Genomic DNA, 21,464 nt, shown 5'->3' with positions numbered 1-21,464 from the left:
GATGTCTCGTTAATCGGAACTTCGACGGAAACTTTTTTAGCAACGGTGTGGGTTCAGAAAAGGACAAGCAGCGGTAGAGCACTATTTCGCAACGTGCAGGTAGTTCATGCCGCATTCACGGGGCCGCCACAGATATCGATTACACAAGCTTCGCCGAAGCTTCAAGTGCCAAAGTGTGCAGTGCATGAAGCGTTTCGCAAACGTCTTGAATTGTATGCCTACAAGATCCAAATTGTTCAGGCATTACTACCAAATCATCGCCCTATACGTGAGCATTTTGCAGTGGACATGCTGAACCGTTTGGACGAGGACAACGATTTTTTGAAGCGTGAGTGTTTTTCCGATGAGCTTACATTTCATGTTTGTGGCTCACTTAACCGCCATAATGTCCGGATCTGGGGATCACACGATTCTCGTATCGTACGGGAATACATTCGGGACAGTCTACAGGATAACGTGTGGTGAGGTTACGGTATGATCGACTGGTTGACGCATTTTTCTTCCTCGAAAGCAATGTAAGCGAGTATGTTTATCTAGTCATGTTGGTGAATTATGCCTTCCCCAGCTACAGGACATGCAAGACGCTATCATCTTTCAGCAATATGACACTCCCCATTATTGGGCTCTAGAAGTCTGCAATCTTCCGAATGAAACATATCCCAACAAGTGACTTGGCATAGACGGCCCAGTTCCACGGCCGCAGAGATCACCTGACATTACCCACTTAGATTTCTTTCTTTGCGGGTATGTGAAAGAAATTAGTACAAAGCAGCAGTTCCTGATATTGTGACACTGCAACGACGCTTCAGAGATCCCACTGCCACAATCACACCACACATGTTGCAGAAGTGTGGCAAGAGACTGAATACTGGCTGATATTTTGCTTGTTACCAGGTTACATATGTTGAACTCATCTAAATGTTGAAGTGTATTACCTGAATTAAATGTTTATAAACGGCTCAAACCTTAACGAGTAGAGGCATAAGTGGTAACGCATGCTTCATTTGTTGTTGTTGTTGTAGTCTTCAGTCCTGAGACTGGTTTAATGCAGCTCTTCATGCTACTCTATCCTGTGCAAGCTTCTTCATCTCCCAGTACCTACTGCAACCTACATCCTTCTGAATCTGCTTAGTGTATTCATCTCTTGGTCTCCCTCTACGATTTTTACCCTCCACGCTGCCCTCCAATACTAAACTGGTGATCCTTCGATGCCTCAGAACATGTCCTACCAACCGAATTCGCGTTGGTATTTTGCAACTGTGACTTATTAAACTGATAGCTCGGTAATTTTCACATCTGTCAACACCTGCTTTCTTTGGGATTGGAATTATTATATTCTTCTTGAAGTCTGAAGGAATTTCGCCTGTCTCATATATCTTGCTCACCAAGCGAGTATAGACCTTAGTATGGGACAAATTTCAACTTGATACGCTTACCCGTTCCTGAGAAAAACTATTTTAACAGAAGGAAAAGAAAGTAATCCTATAAGGGTTCCGCTTTCACACTTCTAAGCCTTGCTGCGACAGCAAATGCTGAAAATTAAATTGGCGGAGAAGGAATGGAAGGTAGCAATGATACGACAGAGGCGAAGAGAAACTAGTACGGCAGTGATGAGAGTAGAAGTATAATATTGCCAAAAGAAAGTAGTTTATCCACGTTTATGGAAGACGATTCGCAAAGCATGACTGGTCGGTGAAAATATTAGTACTCAGTACAAAGCAAATGAAAATGATATCAAATACTGGTGGCTAGAGTGAATGATAAATTGGAAAACGTATTTCATACAAGAAGGAGAGACACTCCGTGCTGCGGGCTGGTGAACAGTAGCCCGTCAAGGTTTACATTCTGGATTGCGCCGTTTTCGCGAAGCCCCGCGACTTAACAATTCAGATGAGCGCGTGGCGCGCCGATATTTCTCGGCGCAGCGTCGTCACGCGAGCGCGCTAACTTAGCGCCGCTGACGTGTGCCGGAGCGGCCGGCGCGCCACTGGAATACCGGCGAGCGCAGGGGGGCGGCGGGCCACCGCTCACTGCCAGCCGCCCACTCCCCCAGGACACATTCCGACGCTAACACATCGCCTTATTCTCACCGGCTGGTGTACCTAGGATTACGGGCCGCGACCGCACTTCCTCACCCCTCGCACTACATGAGGCAGTTCTTAAAAGCCGCGTTGACGTTCTGTAACTGTGGAGGTCACAGCACAGAGGTGAGGAAACTTAACGACGCTTAGTCATAGTCATCATCACCTAGTTTTTTTTTCTTCAAATTTCACGTCTATGAAACTGTTCACGCAGGAGAATCGTACAAACGTACAATCGTTTGACCATCGAACCAAGTCCCGTATGGACGACGTAGTACGAGTAATAACAACACCGACTCAAAGGAAGGCCTCGGCGCTTGTTCGTGACGTCACGTCCGCTAGGCACGGCGAACGCCAGCTCTGTTGCAGGCATACTCATAATGGTGGTGTCTCTCTCCCTGATATAGGAAAATGTGAAACTATTGGCGGTAGTTAACCAACACACATTGTTCTGCAATCAATTAATTGTGCAATTCATTACACTTCTTAACAAATAGTGTACGCCGGAACTTAAATTTCCACCTGTTTTAAGGACTAACATACAAAAACAACTTCATGGTCCAGCACCAACAGAATTCGTGCTTCTTTACTTTATTTGTAAATCTGAGGAAGTTACGTTTGTACTGGGTTGCTTTTACAAGACACTGTGAATATATTGGTGCTCTTCTTTAGGTATTTTGGTTGACTATGGGGTGAGGAGCATTGAATGTTAATGAAATATCTTGCGATTGCACACGTTGGGGGAGGGGGTGGGGGACAGAAGACGAGGCAAAAGAGAGATACTTGTTTTATCAAATAAAATTTTTTATCTTATAAAGTTTCTCCCTTCAGTTGCAAGAGGGGAATATTTATCTTTTCTAATGTGCATGTTTAAAAAAGTTTAAGCTCAGCAGTATTTTCAATGTATGAAGCTATTTTGTTTCCTGTTCAGAATTCCTTTCGTTGAAAACGACTGTAATCTAAACAGCGGCAGACGACGGGTTTTCTAGCTCCGAATTTAAACTGAGATCCCAACATAACCATAACCGCGTGATGTACAATGTATGTGTCCGAGAAAAACGGCGTTCAACAATCTGCGGCAGAACTACACTGAAGAACCAAAGAAACTGGTACACCTGCATAATATCGTGTAGGGCCCCCGCGAGCTCGCAGAACTGCCGCAACACGGCGTAGCATGAACTCGACTAATGTCTGAAATAGTCTGGAGCGAACTGACACCTTGAATCCTGCAGGGCTGTCCATAAATCCATATGAGCACGAGGGGATGGAGATCTTTTCTGAACAGCACTTTGCAAGGCATCCCAGACATCTGCAGTAATGTACATGTCTGGGGGTCTGGTGGCCAGCGGAAGTGTTTAAACTCAGAAGAGTGTTCCTGGAGTCATTCTGTAGCAATTCTGGACGTGTAGGGTGTCGCATTGTCCTCCTGGAATTGCCCAAGTCAGTCGGAATCCAATGGACACGAATGGATGCAAGTGATCAGACAGGATGCTTACGCACGTGTCACCTGTCAGAGTCGTTTCTAGATGTCTCACGGGTCCCGTATCACTCCAACTGCACACGCCCCACACCATTATAGAGCCTCCATCAGGTTAAACAGTCCCCTGCTGACATGCAGGGTCCAAGGATTCAAGAGGCTGTCTTGCCCCCTTGATACAATTTGAAACGAGACTCGTCCGACCACGCAATGTGGTGTGACGTCACGTGTGCAGGACTGCTGCTGAAATTGCTCGTCAATATTTTATAACGTTTTAGTCTTCAGTTACTTATTTTAAAGATTATTTGTGTTAATATTTGCTGTAAAAGTAACTTATTAGTGGATTTTCATTAATCTCAGTATTTCTTCCTGTGGTATTGACTCGAGTGGTCTGTTATTCGCGAGTGAGTTTACATCGTTCGTCCAAGCCTCACGCCTCAGTAAAGTGTTTACATTTTGCGGCGTGCAGTTGCGGCTGTAGCGGTAATAAAGCTAAGTACTGACAAAGTTATTTGTGCTCTGTTATATAGTTATTCAATTTAACAGTTTTCAGTGGTGTTTCGTGCTGTTTGTGACGAAATAACGATTTAATAAACTTTCGGAAACGTTCGCTCACTGTGTGTTTTTTAAGAGTTTTCCGTGCATTGAAGTCGTTAAGTAAATTTCGTGCTTTAGTTTTCAGCTGCTTACGTTTCTTATTGTTTCAAGTGAAATATTTCAGTAAAATTTTCATTCAGTGTTTTAACTTCGTTAGATTAGATTAGATTAGTACTTGTTCCATAGATCATAGATAATAGATCATAGATTTGGCTTTCCGACCAGTCGAATCATTCTAGCGACGCTATGGGCCGCAAATGTGAAAAATCCAAATATAATCCACTTTGACAAAGGGCAGATTGCTATAGTCCGATACCTGGAAAAAAAATATCGAAAATGGCGAAGCTGCTCTGCTATTCGTGTGATACGTACCTAACTAAAGCACTCGGGACTCGAACAGTACATTTGAACGTTGAGCGTACAGAGTCTCTGACGTTATCTCGTGGAAAAAGGACGTTGCGAAGTCTTTATGAGCGTGCAGAACAATGTCTAGCATGTCAGATATTCTGAACGTGCATTCGAACGTGGTCCAATGAGATGGAAGAACGCCACCTATGTCAGATGACGCCTTCTCTCTTTAGTACAGAGTCGCGAGACGCCATTTTGGCTTTCAATTGAAGCCTTTATGCATAAATGCGCCTTCTAAGTACCAGAAAATGCGGATCCCTCGAAAACCTGTCGTTAATTGTACGATCCGTTGTAATTAAATGACGGGAAACGTCATTGCTGGTAAAAGAATTATTGTAACTTTCGTATTAGGAAAGTATGACTTTTCAAGGGAACTGAATATTGAGGATTCATCAATAACGCATTATCTTTGGTTTGGTTATAATTAAATGTCAGTTAATGACATATCTACGATTAAAGCTTTCAGGAGACACTAAGATGCAAAGAATAGTTATAAATCATTTGTAGTCGGCGTATCGTAATGGGTAGAGACGCAGATTTGTAATATGACACGTGATGTGTTGCTCGTTCGCATCCTACTGGACACCTTACAATATCTGACATACTTACGGGATGAACACGAGAAAGTATCTCGTCATCCTAAATACAGAATTAAGTATGCAAATTTTCTCAAGATTCCAATATGTATAACTTATGATAAAATTTTAACATAAAATCTAATGCAAAAAATGTAATGTTATTTCCACAAAGCTGTCGTCTAAGAAACAATTCAATGGACAGTTTATTGCAGACTTCCGCACTAAAGACTGAAATGTGAATGTGTTATAGAGCATATAATTATTTTTAAAATGAATTCGTTTTCTGTATGTGATGTTATTGTGTGAAACTGCTAAACGCTAACTAAACACCTTTTTAAAAAACGTTTTTATACTAAACTTCATATTCAAAACTAGGTTAACAGAAGAATACCATACCATTTTCGATAATACGTAAATATAAGTCGCTCTTTCTGAGGAGTGAGTTTGTTCGATTGACTTTATCTACAAGACAGATTGCACTATTTGTGTACGATATTTTGCACTTTCTTGTTTCAAGTTTTCTATTTTACATGTTGTACAGGTTCTGCTATTGAGTGGGAACAGTTATACGTAAGAATGACGCTAGGGTTTAACCCAAAATTGAGACTAATGAAGTAACTTTTATCTTATGCGGAGAACTATTGTAAATTTGCATCGCACTATTTGTAATTGAACTTTTATAAGTCGATGTCCTTAGTGCCTGGACATGGTTATTGTTACTGAAATTTTCATTTATGAATACTACAGGCAGAACAAAACGACTAGCGCACGGACAAGGGAGGAAATGTGCGTTTTAATAGAGCGAACGTAAGAATTTTACGACCGTGCGTTTCGTAAACAGTGTGATTTGCGAGCCAGTTACAGCCGATAACTACCGCTGCAGAGCGCTGCCATCGCGTGTATCTCATTGAGGCATACGTACCGTGCGCACAAGTCCCATCGTTCCTGAGCGTTCTGCAGCACGTTGGAGTTCGACAGCACGGTCCGTGTGACGAGGGCTTAAGGAAAGTGGTTGAAGGACGGTGAAACCATGAGTACGCGAGAAGGTGTCTCACGTCTACGCCTCATCGCAGAGAGTAGAGGCGAGAGCTTTGCCCGCTCTGGAAAGCAAGATACGCGGCAGGTCTGGCGACAGACTACAGTGCTGGTGCAATCACAGGTGTTTCATAGTACAGTGTTCAGCGCAAACTGTTGAACATCGGGCTGCACAGTAGACAACGCTTTGTTCCCATGTCGATAACGACGACGTCGTCAGGTACGATTGTAGTGGGTCCGGTATCATCCATACTGGACCAAGAATCAGTGACGACGTGCCGTATGTGCATGGTCGTGTCCGGATACGCCGTCATGCAGGCCAACGGCTGATCGAAACAGGCATTACGCCACAGACGCAGGTCGGTGGGGTACTACTGTGGTGTGAGGTACATTGAACGTTCTTACATTCACTTGGGCTTCCATGGGGCCTGTGGTACTAATCGAAGGTACAATGACAGCTTTGGTTACGGTTGCCAGCAGTACTTTACAATAATGAATTGTACATTATTCCGGGCTATTGCTTCCTATAATTTACGAGAAAAAAAGTAAGTGAAAATACTTTATTTCAGGTAATTTGATTTTTTCTTGGATTCGTTTTAATACGAGTATTAGTGTTTTGAACGCCACCTAACTTCAAATGTCGTTATTGTCAATGTCAAAGTTTCAATTGAGAAAGAACGAGAACCTGTTAATCTCATATTCTTCACAACTCGTAACTACCGAAAATGAATCTGTTAGACTGTGTGAAGTAGTTACACTTTTCTCTATGCATCATTTACTTCATGAAAAGTTAGCCATAGGCCTCAGAAACACTGCTCGTTACATACTGGCACCAGTCGCAACATTTCACATCCTTACGCGACGGCTGCTAGCAACCTCGGCGATCTGAAGACTGCTCTACATGTAACGTTTGCTCGTCAGTCTTGCATGATCATGCCAGATTTGTCAAATAAAACGTTACGTGTGGACGGAAGTTTGATGCTCTTGCATGAACTGCATGAAGTTTGACAAAGTTGCAAAAGACTAATGGGCTGGAGCTTTGTGTACATGCAAGATTGCCGACAAGTCTGTACATGTAGATGCACGTCAGTCTTATCGCTCAAACTCAGCTCCGCTGCCAGTCTACTCTTGGTGACGATAGATGTTCCAATGTTATTTTAGTGTGTGTTGTGGCGAAAGACAAACGCAGACTTACGACAATGGACACACGATGGCTAAGGAGAAAGTCTTTGTCCTTTCCAATGGGGCACGGAATACATACATAGTCATTTGAATGAGAAAGACTGCATTAATGTCATCGACGATTGACAGAAAAATGTAATAATATCTGTTACAACGTAATTTATAGCTGCCACAGACTCCTGCAAAATTTGAGCAATACGCGACTACTGCGGCACACAAGACTCACTCCATGTATGGATTTTGTGAAACTGTGTGCGCGATGGACACGCTCTTTTTATTTTTTTGTTGATTGGCTTTCGGGGCGTGGCTATACAGCCAACCGAATGGTGTAATGTCAGTTATGACGGTACGAACGTACGAATAATACAACCCCCAGTCCCTGAGCGGAGACGTCTCCGACCCCGCCGGGAATCGAACCCGGGCTCCTTTGCTAGCAATCCGCCGCGCTGGCCGCGCAGCTACCAGAGCGACTGGACACACCCTTCACCGCCGCAGAAACAAAACGAAGCAGTTTTCCCACTTTCTTGAATTCGATTTTGAGGAAACCAACTTTTTCTTAAGCCAAGTTATTACGAGTACGAGATACAGGAAGATACAGGACGCATTATTTTAATCCAAAATCAAGGAGAAGATACACAGAATGGAGGGTTTCATCATCATCATCAGCACCGGAAAAGTGTAGAAGCAGTATCGAGACACCCTCAGTTATTTAAATATATATCGTCTTTATTTTTCATGAGATGAATGAAGTTAAGTTTCTGCATATCGTATATTCACCATCTCCTAATACGTTTTGAAGCACGAACATTTTAATGGGCAAATTTGAAACCGTGAGCCAGACCGGGACTTGGAACCTTGCTTTTCTTGGGCAATGCTCTTACCGACTAAACTATACAGGTACCACTGACGACCCGACTTTAGCGCTTCACTTCACCAAAAATGTTGAGCGTTTAAGCCCCTTCCAGCCCAAAGTTTTAATCTCTCGGTACGTTTCAAACCAGTACACATACCACAGAAAGACTACTGATTGCTTCGGCGAAACAACCATCACTAACGCCCTTCATATACACATTCGAGATTAATACGCACGTAACTTTTATTGAAATGATCAGTTACCCGACCCCCTGGAGTTTTTCCTCCTATTCCCAATATTACTCATTTCATCTTTTGCAGTTCTTGGCAATTTCTATCATAAGTATTTATCTTTACCCGCTGTTGACTTCTACTGATAAGCCTGCGATCCTTATCAAAATCCATTATCGCGAGAGACGAAAGTTGTTAGAAATGTGCGATTCTCGACGTGTCTGCGTGCCTGAACTTTTTTGAATGCCACAAGAAAGATACCTCAGAAAAGCAAGTTGGCTGCTACGTACAAGGAAGAAAAGATTTAAAGCTATAAGCTATCGGGCTTAGAGTTTCATTCAGCATAAACTGCCAGTTAACATCACAGTTATGATGTGTACTATGCTTACGAACAAACTAGACAGTTCTCTTCTATTTTCTCTTTACTGCTTGTGGCTATCTGAAATCTACGACAAAAACCAATCAAAAAAACAAATCATTTTTCGCCCAACCTCATAATACCTTTGTATTAACACGATATAAAATAATAAATAAATTAGATGCCTGTACACTCTGTCTGGTTTTTCGATAGCTGAGGCTCTTCAGCCTGCCGTAGGCCATCGGCTCGTGTATTTCCGTAAAGAAACGTAAGCCACGGCTCCGGTGGATACTAACGGCCGAAAGGCGGCAGCTGGGCGGATATCGATACCTATGTTAGGCAGCTACGTCAGCGGGGCTGGGCGCCCCCTCCGGTTAAAGGAGAACCAGTAGCATGGAAATGGAGCTCCCGCCGGTCGCGTCCTCCGGGACGGGCCGAACTGGTGCACACCTGCGACCCCTGCCGGCGCCACCACGGCGGACGGCGGACCGTCCGCAAAGCGGGAAATATGGCTCTGTGCGTTTCTCCAGTTCGACGTGCACACTATATTTTATGTGGTTTATCCATTAACTACGACTTAAAACAACAAGAAGGAACTATTTTTTAGAGGTGTTCCAAATTTTTTTAAAGATGGTATCTCTTAAGGTCAACACGCTAATTATCCTCTCGGAAAAGTAATTACCGAAACCCGAAAAAAAAAAAAAAAACACCAAGTCGCTGAGGCAATGAGAGTCTCGAAAAATGAGAAACCAAATGGTACGAAATCTAACAAGTACGACCTACGAGGCAATTGTGGCTACAAGGGCAATCGAAAAGTGAGCGCTTTCGCTGTCCTTGTGTATGATCGTCGTCATTATAGCACGATGATGTCTGACGTTTCATTGTAACCCTTACCAAGAATCAAACTGGGAATACCGCATCAAATGCGTCAGGATTTTTGTTTCTCACTAGGTTGGATTACACTCAAACTCGGGGTCTTTGTTGAACAGTACTCCAGTAATAATTAAGATAGCAGAGAGCAGTCGCGGATCAAAGGGTGGAGGGGATTCATGACACTTTAAAAACTGTCAGTAAATAAAGAGGAGGAGCGTTTACATTTTTACATAAATCGATTTCGAAATTTAACACCTAACATTCGGAGAATAAACTAACGTGGAAATTATGTCTCGAAAATGGGAAGCAATTGTAGAACTTACAATCTACGTTTAACACAGGTCTTCAGGGCCTGCTCACCTTGATGGACTCTCGGCCTGATCACCTGTGGAGAACATTCCACACAGGTGAAAGCGCTTACGCACAGGCTGAGCGTATTAGGTGCCAACAAAAAGTCCAACATGGCTCGCGAGCCGACAAGGAAACCAGGCTAGCCACAAAAAAATGAGCTGCGCGGGGTAGCCGTCTAAGGCGTCTTGTCACGGTCCGGGCGGCTGCCCCCATCGGAGGTTCGCGTCCTCCCTCGGCCGTGGGGTGCGTATTGTCCTTAGCGTAAGATAGTTTAAGTTACATTACGTAGTGTGTAAGCTTAGGGGCCGATGACCTCAGCAGTTTAGTCCCTAAGGACCTTACCACAAATTTCCAAATTTACATAAAACTGAGTGAGGGAAGACAAGCCCGTCCGGTTAGCCGTGAGGTCTAACGCACTGCTTTCCGGGCGGGAAGACCGGCGGATGAGTGTCGAGGTCAGGTTTGCCGGCCAGTCCGTGAATTGTTTTTAAGGCGGTTCTCCAACTGCCTCGGCGAAAGCGGGCTGGTTCTACACTATGTCGGCGATTGCTGCGCAAACAATGTCTCCACGTACGTGGTGATGCAAACATTGGGTTACACTCGTTTGGAATGAGACGTTCCCGGGAGGTGCACTGGGGGCCGAACCGCACAATAGCCCTGGGTTCGGTGTGGGGCGGCGGTGGGGTGAGTAGACTGTTGTAGCCTGTTTAGTACCACTGAGGGCTATGGCGGGGACGAAGCCTCTCCGTCGTTTCTAGGTTCCCAGTTCAATACAATACAATACAAAGGGAAAACAAAAAGTGAAATATCCGAAAAAAGAGTATAATACCCCTATCTAAGCAAGTGAATGAGTTCAAATGGGACAGAATAGTAGGGCTCCCACACCGACTTCGGCTCGCATTAGACATATGCTACGACAGTAATGCTTGTATGAAACTAGTCAAATAGGAGACCGTCGTACGCAAGGATGAAGGAGTATAGAAACGCGTGATGACATCATAGCACAGGATAATCGCCATGTGGTCCATACAGCTCAAGCATTACAAATTATCCACTGTGTAGGCTCAGCACAGGTCACTGGGCAGCATTGAGTGTCTTTACGTCGTCAGTTTGACGCCGTCTGCTACGGTCTGGACTAGAGGCTTCCCTGCTGTTGTGTCTGCTTTCTTGATCTAGAAAACAAATAATCAAACCGACATGAAGATGTGGTGTTTCCATCGAGTACTGTTAAAGCCGTTGTTACACTGATGGGTTTATATGCTACCGTGGTGATGGAAATCTTTCAGACTATATTGTTCAGTGGCATATTTCGATACAAAACACGATCTCAGCCCCTGTATACAGATAGTAGCCTGTACAGAGCAAATTTAGAAATCTAGCAAGAGCCGCTCTTTCAAGCAAGATCACACGGCATACTTCAACACGGTCAGTTCCTGCGCACAAGCAACTCTTCATCGAAGAGCAACGGCTTCCTTAGTCTGAGCGTTCGCCCGACATATCGTATACTGAACATGTCATATACACATGCGTCTACGTCTACAGGTCTACTCTGCAATTCATATTCACAAAGGGTTCATACAATCTTTTTAGACTATTTCTTGCCATTCCTCTCTCGAATAGCACGTGAAAACTGAGCACCTAAATCTTTTCGTGCGAGCTCTGTTTTCTTTTGTTTTTTATTACGATGGTCATTTCTCCCTACATAGGTGGGAGTCAACAAAATATTTTCGCATTCGGAGAAGAAAGTTGGTGATTGACATTTCCTGAAAGGTCTCGCCGCAACGAAAGACGCTGTTGTGTTAATGATTGAGACCTCAAATCGGTTATCATATCGATGAAACTCTCGCCTCTATTTCGTTGCAACGAGCAGCTTTTCTTCGAACTTTTTCGATGTCTTCCGTCAATCCTGTCTGGTAAAGACCGCATACCGAGTAGCAATACTCCAAACGAACATATATATATGGATAGTGTAGACAGTCTCTTTGGAAGATGTTACATCTTCTAAGTATTCTGATAATGTAATGCAGTATTTGTTACATTTCCATTCAACACAGCCTACGCAGTGGGTCCAATTTAAGTTTTTCGTAATCATAATGCCTAGGTATTTACTATAGTTCAATTCTTTTATCTTGGCGGCTTGCGCATGCCCGCCCAGACGCGGGAGATTGCTGCGTTGCCAGTTGCACACGACGCACGCGCCAATAGAAGCAGCGCCATAGTATAGCATAGTATGCAAGCTTACGTTTAGGGGGGAGCGCGCAGTTCATGAAGTAGAGCCACCACGGCCGCATTAACCCTTTCGCTGCTACAAAGACGTGCTCCCTGCATTCCGCGCTGTGCGCGATTTTATCACTGCACTGCTCGCCTGTGCAGACACATCGTGTTCCGACTGCTTTGACACTCTTTATCATTCGATTCCACAAAAACTATTTGGCCCAAAAATTAGATTTTTACACATCTTCTTGACTGATGACTTAATTTTGTTTCGATGTTCAACGCAGTTATTATGCATTAAATATAGTAAACCATTGCACGAAATTTTGAAGAGTTTGCAGAGGTAAAAGTCCAGAGCGTATACTTTCCGTATGGTCGATTTTAGATGCCACAATGTTGAGAATGAAATGTGAACAAGATACCCAAATTTCATATAAAATTTACTGTATAACAATATCTCATTAAAGTACCACATACGTGTCGTATGTAATATTGAGAAATATTCCGTCTTTCGCGACTGTAACAAAAGTTTTATTTACACTGAGCACGTTTGGCTTTATTTTAAAGCATTTCAATCAATCAAAAGGAAGTAGACAAAATACATTAAACAAAACTGTGGACTTACAAAAACATTAGGACTTGAATATACCGTCTATCACTGAAGTGCTCTGAGCTATGTCAAATATAATTTTTATGTGTGGCACACACAAACATCATTTATTTGCTAAAACACTGATCAGCCAACTTAAACGTTGAATATTGTGTTACCGCAGCAGAAAACTACGAAAGATGACTTGGCAATGGAGGAGACAAAATACTGTCCACTGAAGATGCTTCAAAAGAGAGAAACGCGTCTGGTCTAAATAAGTCGCATATTACAGTTGCAGAAGAGGAATATATTTCAGTACCATTGGTAAAACTGCGACTGTGGAACAAAAACAAGAAAGAGAACATGAGTACCATTGTGTATGTGCCATACCTTTCATTGATTGAAGTGCTTTAAAATAAAGCCAAACGCGTCCGGTGTAAATAAAACTTTTGTTACAGTCGCGAAAGACGGAATATTTCTCAATATTACATACGACACCCATGTGGTACTTAAATGAGATATTGGCTCTGAGCACTATGGGACTTAACATCTATAGTCCCCTAGAACTTAGAACTACTTAAACCTAACTAACCTAAGGACATCACACACCACCCAGCCATCACGAGGCAGAGAAAATCCCTGACCCCGCCGGGAATCGAACCCGGGAACCCGGGCGTGTGAAGCGAGAACGCTACCGCACGACCACGAGATGCGGGCAAATGAGATATTGTTATACAGTAAATTTTATATGAAATTTAGGTACCTTGTCCACATTTCATTCTCAACATTGTGGCAACCAAAATCGACCATACGGAAAGTATACGCTATGGACTTCTACCTCTGCAAACTCTTCAAAATTTCGTGCAATGGTTTACTACATTTAATGCTGCATAATAACTGCGTTGAACATCGAGACAAAATTAAGTCATTTATGGGGGGGAAGGTATCAGTCAAGAAGACATGTAAAAATCAAATTTTTGGGCCAAATAGTTTTTGTGAAATCGAATGATAAGTGTGTCAAAGAAGTGGGAACACCATGTGTCTGCACAGGCGAGCAGAGCAGTGATGACAAAATCGCGCACAGCGCGCAATGCGGGGAGCACGTGTCTGCAGCAGCGAAAGGGTTAATGAAGACACAAAGCACTAGAAATTTCAAAAAATTGCATTCAAACGAATATAATTCGTGAAGTAAAGCACTTCGATATTGTTTTTAAATAATTAAAATATTAAGCACCACACCAGGTTTGAACTCATAATCTTCCGCGTAGAAGCCCAACACTTTTTTTTTTATTCACCAAAAACAGTAACAAAAATGGCTACAATGAAATGACATAAATAAAGTGACAGATACACTTTAGCCGTTACGCTAACGCAGCTCGTCTGACTACCGAACGCCATGAGGACTCTAACACATCACGCAAAATATTGACAAACACTGTTGGTATGACTATGAATTACTCACACTTTGTCGAAGTGCAATGGGAAATAAACAATTACCGCTGTTCTTTATTGCGAAAAAGCGGTTCGTGAGATTGATACAAACACCTTTCCTTGCTATCGCCAGAATTAGGAGTCTTATTGATTGTTTGATTTAATTAATTAATAGAATATGAAGCAATTGATATAAAGAATACTTTTTCCAAACTTTCTATAAAAGAAAGTCTGCTATCAAGACATTGCTTTTGTTCTATTACTTTATTTATGACTGAACGTTTCTAAAACTGAAGACACTCATCCATGCTCTGCACTGCAGTCCAGATCTGGCAACGTCGTTCTCTGTTCATTGGCTGACTGTGTTTTGTGACGTCAGATGCGCAGAACGAACCTAAACTCGGCCGCCAACATAAATGACGCGCACTTTAGTACCTCTAAGTTGTTTCATTTAGCGTGTAATCAAAAGTTAATGACATTTTTTAAAACTCATGACGTTGACCTAAAACTTTTTTTATTTCTCGCAATCAAATGCAGATATCTCATCTGTCTCCTAAATCGTTTTTATAAAATAAGAATAGTAGAAGGCCTATAACACTTCATTCGGAAACCCCAGGTATCACTATTTTATCAGATCCTTCCTGATCAGTTAATACAAAGTATGACCTGTCTGTCAGAAAATCACGAATCCATTCGCCCAACTGAGACGGTACTATACAGGCATGCAAACTGATTAGAATCCGCCTGTAAAAAAAAAGGTGTCAAAAGCCTTCTGGAAATCTAGACGTAACGAATCAATCTGAGGTCCCCCGTCCACGGCACTCGTTACTGAATATGAGTAAAAAGCCAACTGTTTTTCACGACAATGATATTTTCTGAATTTGTTCAAATGGTTCAAATGGCTCTGAGCACTATGGGACTTAAATTCTGAGGTCATCAGTCCCCTAGAACTTAGAACTACTTAAACCTAACTAACCTAAGGACATCACACACAGCCATGCCCGAGGCAGGATTCGAACCTGCGACCGTAGCGGTCTCGTGGTTCCAGACTGTAGCGCCTAGAACCGCTCGGCCACTACGGCCGGCTTCTGAATTCGTGCTGGCTATGTTGTCTTCTAGGCATCTCATAATGTTATAAAACAGTATACGTGCCAAAAATCCTATTACAAATCGATGTTAACGACATGTGTCAATAATTCTGCAGATTACTTGTTCCCTTTCTTGTGTACTTAAGTGACCTGTGGAACTTAACAATCTTTATGTCTTAATCGGGAAAATGTTTGTTATTGTCTTTCAATATGCTTCATAATACGTGTATTCTTATACATGGAATGTATCGTACGAAATTCATATTACAATATTGGTGCTGCAATTATCAGAAAAGATAATGAGTGTACTTTGCCTTCAAAAATGCCACTGTAACGACCGCTTTTGGTAACATACTTACCATACAGCGAAACGCTGATTAAGTACTAAATTATTCAAAGAAATACTCTGCGTTTTAACAAGTAGTTCAGCCTTTAAAACGAAATTTATCATTTTCACTCCAGGCGACAAGGCTGAGACTAGCATACACCAACAACGTACAGAGCACACGAGGGCGCAATTTAATTCTTCCAGCTTTCCAGTCTTGCTGATAATTCACGGGTCAGAAAATGAGATTTTATTCGAATGCCTCAACACAGCTGAAGCGTTCTAAACGGAATCGCGTGACCCATTTCTCCCTCGCCCTCTCCTGAAGTAATGGGCACCAGACTGGATTAAACTCAACGAAGGTCGGAAAATAGCGAGAATACTTCAAGGCCGTCACCTCTGCTTTGCTTCTTTAATGAGCGTTTCGAAACGAATTATCGGAAGAGAAACGTGTTGGTAATGACAGCCGCTTCCTCAGCCACACAATTCCGAACGCTGGAAATATTTCGAAATCGTGACAGATTTGTGATCGTATCACGTTTTCCAATTCATTTACTACGGAAATCAGAACTCTGGAGAAAACTACAGACGCGTTGAAACTACAGCACCCAGTAGTAACACAAACTCGCTAAATTCAGGTGACATATGCAGTTGCTTGTGGACAATGTCATATGTTGACTATGCTGAATTTCCAGACCTTAATTAAAGAATAACGAATTTAACAACGGTGTAAAGATGACTAACATAGTGACACCACTGCTCACATCGCAAAGAAATAGTTACGTCTTAATTGCCGGAACTCCATGACAAGTACCAATCGAACAAGAAAGCAGCGGGAAGAGAAAGGTGATGCATTTGCTTGCACTAACATATACTGAATGAAAGAAGACAGGAAGAGTACGGTTTAACATACAGCGGACGACGAGGTCATTAGAGGTGGAGCACAACCTCACATTGTGAAAGGAAAGTGGTCGCGTCCTTCTCAAAGGTACCATCCTGGCGTTCGCCTTAAGTGATTTAGAGAAATCGCGATCTGCATAGCCGGTTGGAGACTGGAACAGCCGCCCCCCCCCCCCCCCCAATTTGAGTCTAGTGAGTGCTTAATGAATCACGTCACACATCTCCGCAGACTGAAAAAGCAAATACAAGATGTGGCGCGGTAAGTCAGATTGGAACAAGATGCTGGAAATTTATTTCGCACAACGTACAGGCAGGAGAGTTAGAAAATTTCATTTACGGGAGCGCAGTCCAAGTTGCCTTTTACGTTAGTGGAATTGGAAGATATATGGTTAGAGATGCAATAAATAATTATATCCATTTACTTTCTTCGTTTGTGGGCCACTTTCTGGAGCTGCTTTACAATTACTGAACGTATTTAAAATCTGTCTTCGCAACTTCTAAAAAAGGGTATTTATGTAACGTACGCCTTTTTTTAACTTTCGCCCCTTTTTTACCTCTGTTAGCAGTTAAAATTTTCTAACGGCCCACTGCTTCCACAGTAATAGTGGTTTATGAAGTTGGGAAATAACTTTATACCACACTACTAGCCATAAAATTGCTACACTAAGAAGAAATGCAGATGATAAACTGGTATTCATTGGACAAATATATTATACTAAAACTGACATGTGATTACATTTTCACGCAATTTGGGTGCATAGACCCTGAGAAATCAGTACCCAGAACAACCACCTCTGGCCGTAATAACGGCCTTGATACGGCTGGGCACTGAGTCAAACAGAGCTTGGATGGCGTGTACAGGTACAGCTGCCCATGCAGCTTCAACAAGATACCACAGTTCATCGAGAGTAGTGACTGGCGTATTGTGACGAGCCAGTTGATCGGCCACCATTGACCAGACTTTTTCAATTGGTGAGAGATCTGGAGAATGTGATGGCCAGGGCAGCAGTCGAACATTTTCTGTATCCACAAAGGCCCGTACAGGACCTGCAACATGCGGTCGTGCATTATCCTGCTGAAATGTAGGGTTACGCAGGGATCGAATGAAGGGTAGATCCACGGGTCGTAACACATCTGAAATGCAATGTCCACTGTTGAAAGTGCCGCCAATGCGAACAAGAGGTGACCGAGACGAGTAACCAATGGCACCCCATACCATCACGCCGGGTGATACGGCAGTATGGCGATGACGAATACCCGCTTCCAATGTGCGTTCACCGTGATGTCGCCAAACACGGATGCGACCATCATGATGCTGTAAACAGAACCTGGATTTATCCGAAAAAATGACGTTTTGCCATTCGTGCACCCAGTATCGTCGTTGAGTACACCATCGCAGACGCTCCTGTCTGTGATGCAGCATCAAGGGTAAATGCAGCCACGGTCTCCGAGCTGATAGTCCATGCTGCTGCAAACGTCGTCGAACTGTTCGTGCAGATGGTGGTTGTTTTGCAACGATCCCATCTGTTGACTCAGGGATCGAGACGTGGCTGCACGAACCGTTACATCTCGACTAATAGTGATACGAGACCTTTGGGATCCAGCACGGCGTTCTGTATTACCCCCATGAACCCACCGATTCCATATTCTGCTAACAGTCATTGGATCTCGACCAACACGAGCAGCAATGTCGCGATACGATAAACCGCAATCGCGATAGGCTACAATCCGACATTTATCAAAGTCGGAAACGTGATGGTACGCATTTGTCCTCCTTACACGAGACATCACAACAACGTTTCACCAGGCAGCGCTGGTCAACTGCTGTGTGTGCATGAGAAATCGATTGGAAACTTTCCTCATGTCAGCACGTTGTAGGTGTCGCCACCGGCGCCAACCTTGTGTGAATGCTCTGAAAAGCTAATCATTTGCATATCACAGCATCTTCTTCCTGTCGGTTAAATTTCGCGTCTGCAGCACATCTTCGTGATGTAGCAATTTTAATGGCCAGTAGTGTATTTATGAATCAAAGTTATAGCAAGCTATAGTGTATGATAATAATTGCCGTGGACTTCATGCCAAAATTTTGTGAAAACTAATGAATATGTTTTTAATATCCCTACCACCTGCCGCCCACCACGAAAGCTGGAACGCCCATTAGTGGGCGGTAGGGACCAGGTTGACAACCACTGATTTAAAACATCGTCCGTGGTTTGGAATGAAACGTATCTACAACTAGCTGTGAAACCCGGTCTTGCCCCGGTATCTATCTATTGCTGTGCCTGAGACTTCGTGCTCATAAAATTTATTTTTGACCTATAATGCTTCTTTGTGTACAACGTCTGAAGTGATTGAGCATATGAGCTTGTTCGCTCCACTAAGGGGGAGAACCACGTAGAGTTGTCCACGCGAAAAGAAGTTGATACTAAGGTCCATCCCTGCCTTGTGCTTCGTTTATGGTCGCGGCATAACATAAGGTCACTTCGAATTGTACACTTTTGGGAATTGTTCACGTTGAAAGCGAAATAGTGAACTGCTAGGAACAGATTACGTGGCATTCAGGTATAAAAACTCTCTCTCTTTCTTTTGCACGACTTTCCGTTAAAATTTCCGATTCTGTGATGTTACGTTGGAGAGAAGTAACTTTAAGCTTCTGTGAGTGAAGCCTTCTGAGAGGCAAGATAATACACGATACTGTCGATTACGAGTTACGTCACGTCACCCCTTGCTTTCGGAGTGAGTTCCAAAGACGGGATTAAAACATGATATTCTCCAGCTGCAGCAGGTCTCGCATCATGATCTTTATTAAATCCTTGACGCCGCACTGTCCTCCGTCTTTATGTGTTCTGGTGTAATAATAACACTCGACCGTTTGCTAGAAACTTTTATTCATAAACAAAACGAAGTCAAATTGTAATGATTAGGTACCCAAATCACAAAACAAACTTAATAGATCCGTTTCCCCTGGCGAAAAATGTAAGTAAAACCGATCGAAAGAAGCAAAGCAATGTAGTTAAGTTTTTAATACGCAATGCGAAATCATGAAACCCGTATTCCCTAGCCAAATAAATTTAGTGTTAGTTTGTATTCCTAAAGACACGATTGTGGCGCTTAATTCTGTCACTAGTGCAAGCATCCGAAGATACATGTCAATGAGTTAAAAAAAACTAACAGCGCTTCTATTTATTTTTTGGTGTACTACGAAACTAACAGCGCCGTCTATTTGTTCTTATATTTGCTATACCGTGATGATTTAACATCTGATGCAGGCGATTTTAGATAAAACTTTAAATTAAGATATATATCTTCCTGTTTTCTTTCTGTACGCTTTGTGTTCTTTAACAGTAAGAAATGCATGACACAAATGGCCTTGGCGACTGCCACTGAACTACAGCAATGTTCCTTTCTCCATGCCACATATATTGTCTTCTTCCGTGTATGCATGATACTCGAGAAGAGGCAGAGAGGGTGTACGAGAATGTTGAGCGGTAGAAGTTGGCGCAGGACATAGAAAGAGATGAAATGGTGCCAGGAAGGCGGGGAGAGAGCAGTGTGCGAGCAGAATAATGAAGGCCAAACAAATCAGATAACAGGCCACATCTGCAGGATGAAACTAAACTACCGAGCAGTTGCTCCACAGTAGCATGCGGCGGAATCGAACGCAGGGTGCGCGCCCATGTGCAACAGAAACAGAGCGCCGAGCGCGAGAACTAATTAGCCAAGTTCATCACATAGCAAATTGCGGACTCGACCAGCTCTCCGGTGCGGCCCAATTTGCCACGTTAGTGTGGTGAAATCTCGTGTACTGGCATGCCAAGCATCTACAACAGAAAGGTAACTTTGACGAAAAGGAGAGTTAAATAAGTGAAGATATTTTGCTTCAACGGAACTTGCAAATTCTTGTAACCTGTCACAATTTGTTGTTATTTCCACTCCGCATTTCGGAGATGCACAGAATCAATGTCAATTAATAAGGCATATACGCATTGTATGTACGATTTTTGGGTAACCAGTGGCATTGTCTGGCGGAAGAAGACAAAAAGGCGAAGGAATAAATGACTTCTGCTGTCAGACAGTGACACACGTTACCCAAAAGGCCCTATTTATAGTGTATACATGTCTTATTAACTGGCATAAATCCACCTGATGATTGTGTAAATCTCCTGGAGATGATGATAAATGGTGACTGGTTACAAAAATTTGTAGTTTCACTACTATAACGGTCAGCCATACCATAAATTTTCACATTAAAATTTTTTTTTTAATTTTTTTGAAGCATATAGGGTTTCGTTAGAAGCGAGGTAAATACAGGCGTGGCAGTATCGCTGTTACAGTTAGATATGTGAAGAAACTAGCCATGACATCGTACAATCCTAACATCTTAACAATCGTATAAATGAATCGCGGAGGAGTTTGCGGTATTATGAAGATGCGTAATTCGCTGACAGAAGAAACATAGCACGGTGTGCATGATTTCAGTTAATATTGGTCTTCAGTTTGATGAGCGTAGTAAACATGAAAAATTATTCTTCCTATTTTTATTAGTTTTCCCACATTTAAGAGAGCATTGTTGCTCCTGTGTATTTTACTCCACGAACGGTTTAGGCTTTTATATTGAAGCCCTTTTCTACTGAAATCTGAATACCAGGAATTTCTAGTGGTTTACTTTTGATAGTTTTCCATAAGAGAATTAAAATTATTTTCGTTTCATACAAATAAACCTCACAAATCTTATTAGCTGTAACGTGGAACCCAAACATTTCCATCCGCGTACACGGTGATAATATGTTCCAAATTTTCGACATAAATTACTCATACAAGATACGGACCTCAATATTCCGTCACGGGCAAAATTTATTAGAAAAGTCAAACGACTTATGTGTTTGTCAGTATC

At 42.6% G+C, this 21,464-nt stretch overlaps 1 protein-coding gene across 1 annotated transcript in view; it reads right to left on the bottom strand.

The window, feature by feature from the left end:
• LOC126474866 (calmodulin-binding transcription activator 1) overlaps nt 1-21,464 on the bottom strand; it is a 1,815,894-nt gene that overhangs the window by 1,257,116 nt on the left and 537,314 nt on the right. The gene's annotated exons all lie outside the window — the stretch shown is intronic.

Source organism: Schistocerca serialis, chromosome 4 (assembly GCF_023864345.2).
Source record: "Schistocerca serialis cubense isolate TAMUIC-IGC-003099 chromosome 4, iqSchSeri2.2, whole genome shotgun sequence".
NCBI classification, from domain to species: Eukaryota; Metazoa; Arthropoda; class Insecta; order Orthoptera; family Acrididae; genus Schistocerca; species Schistocerca serialis.
The sequence above is the reverse complement of the archived record's forward strand: the minus strand, read 5'-3'. Positions and strand labels throughout refer to the sequence as shown.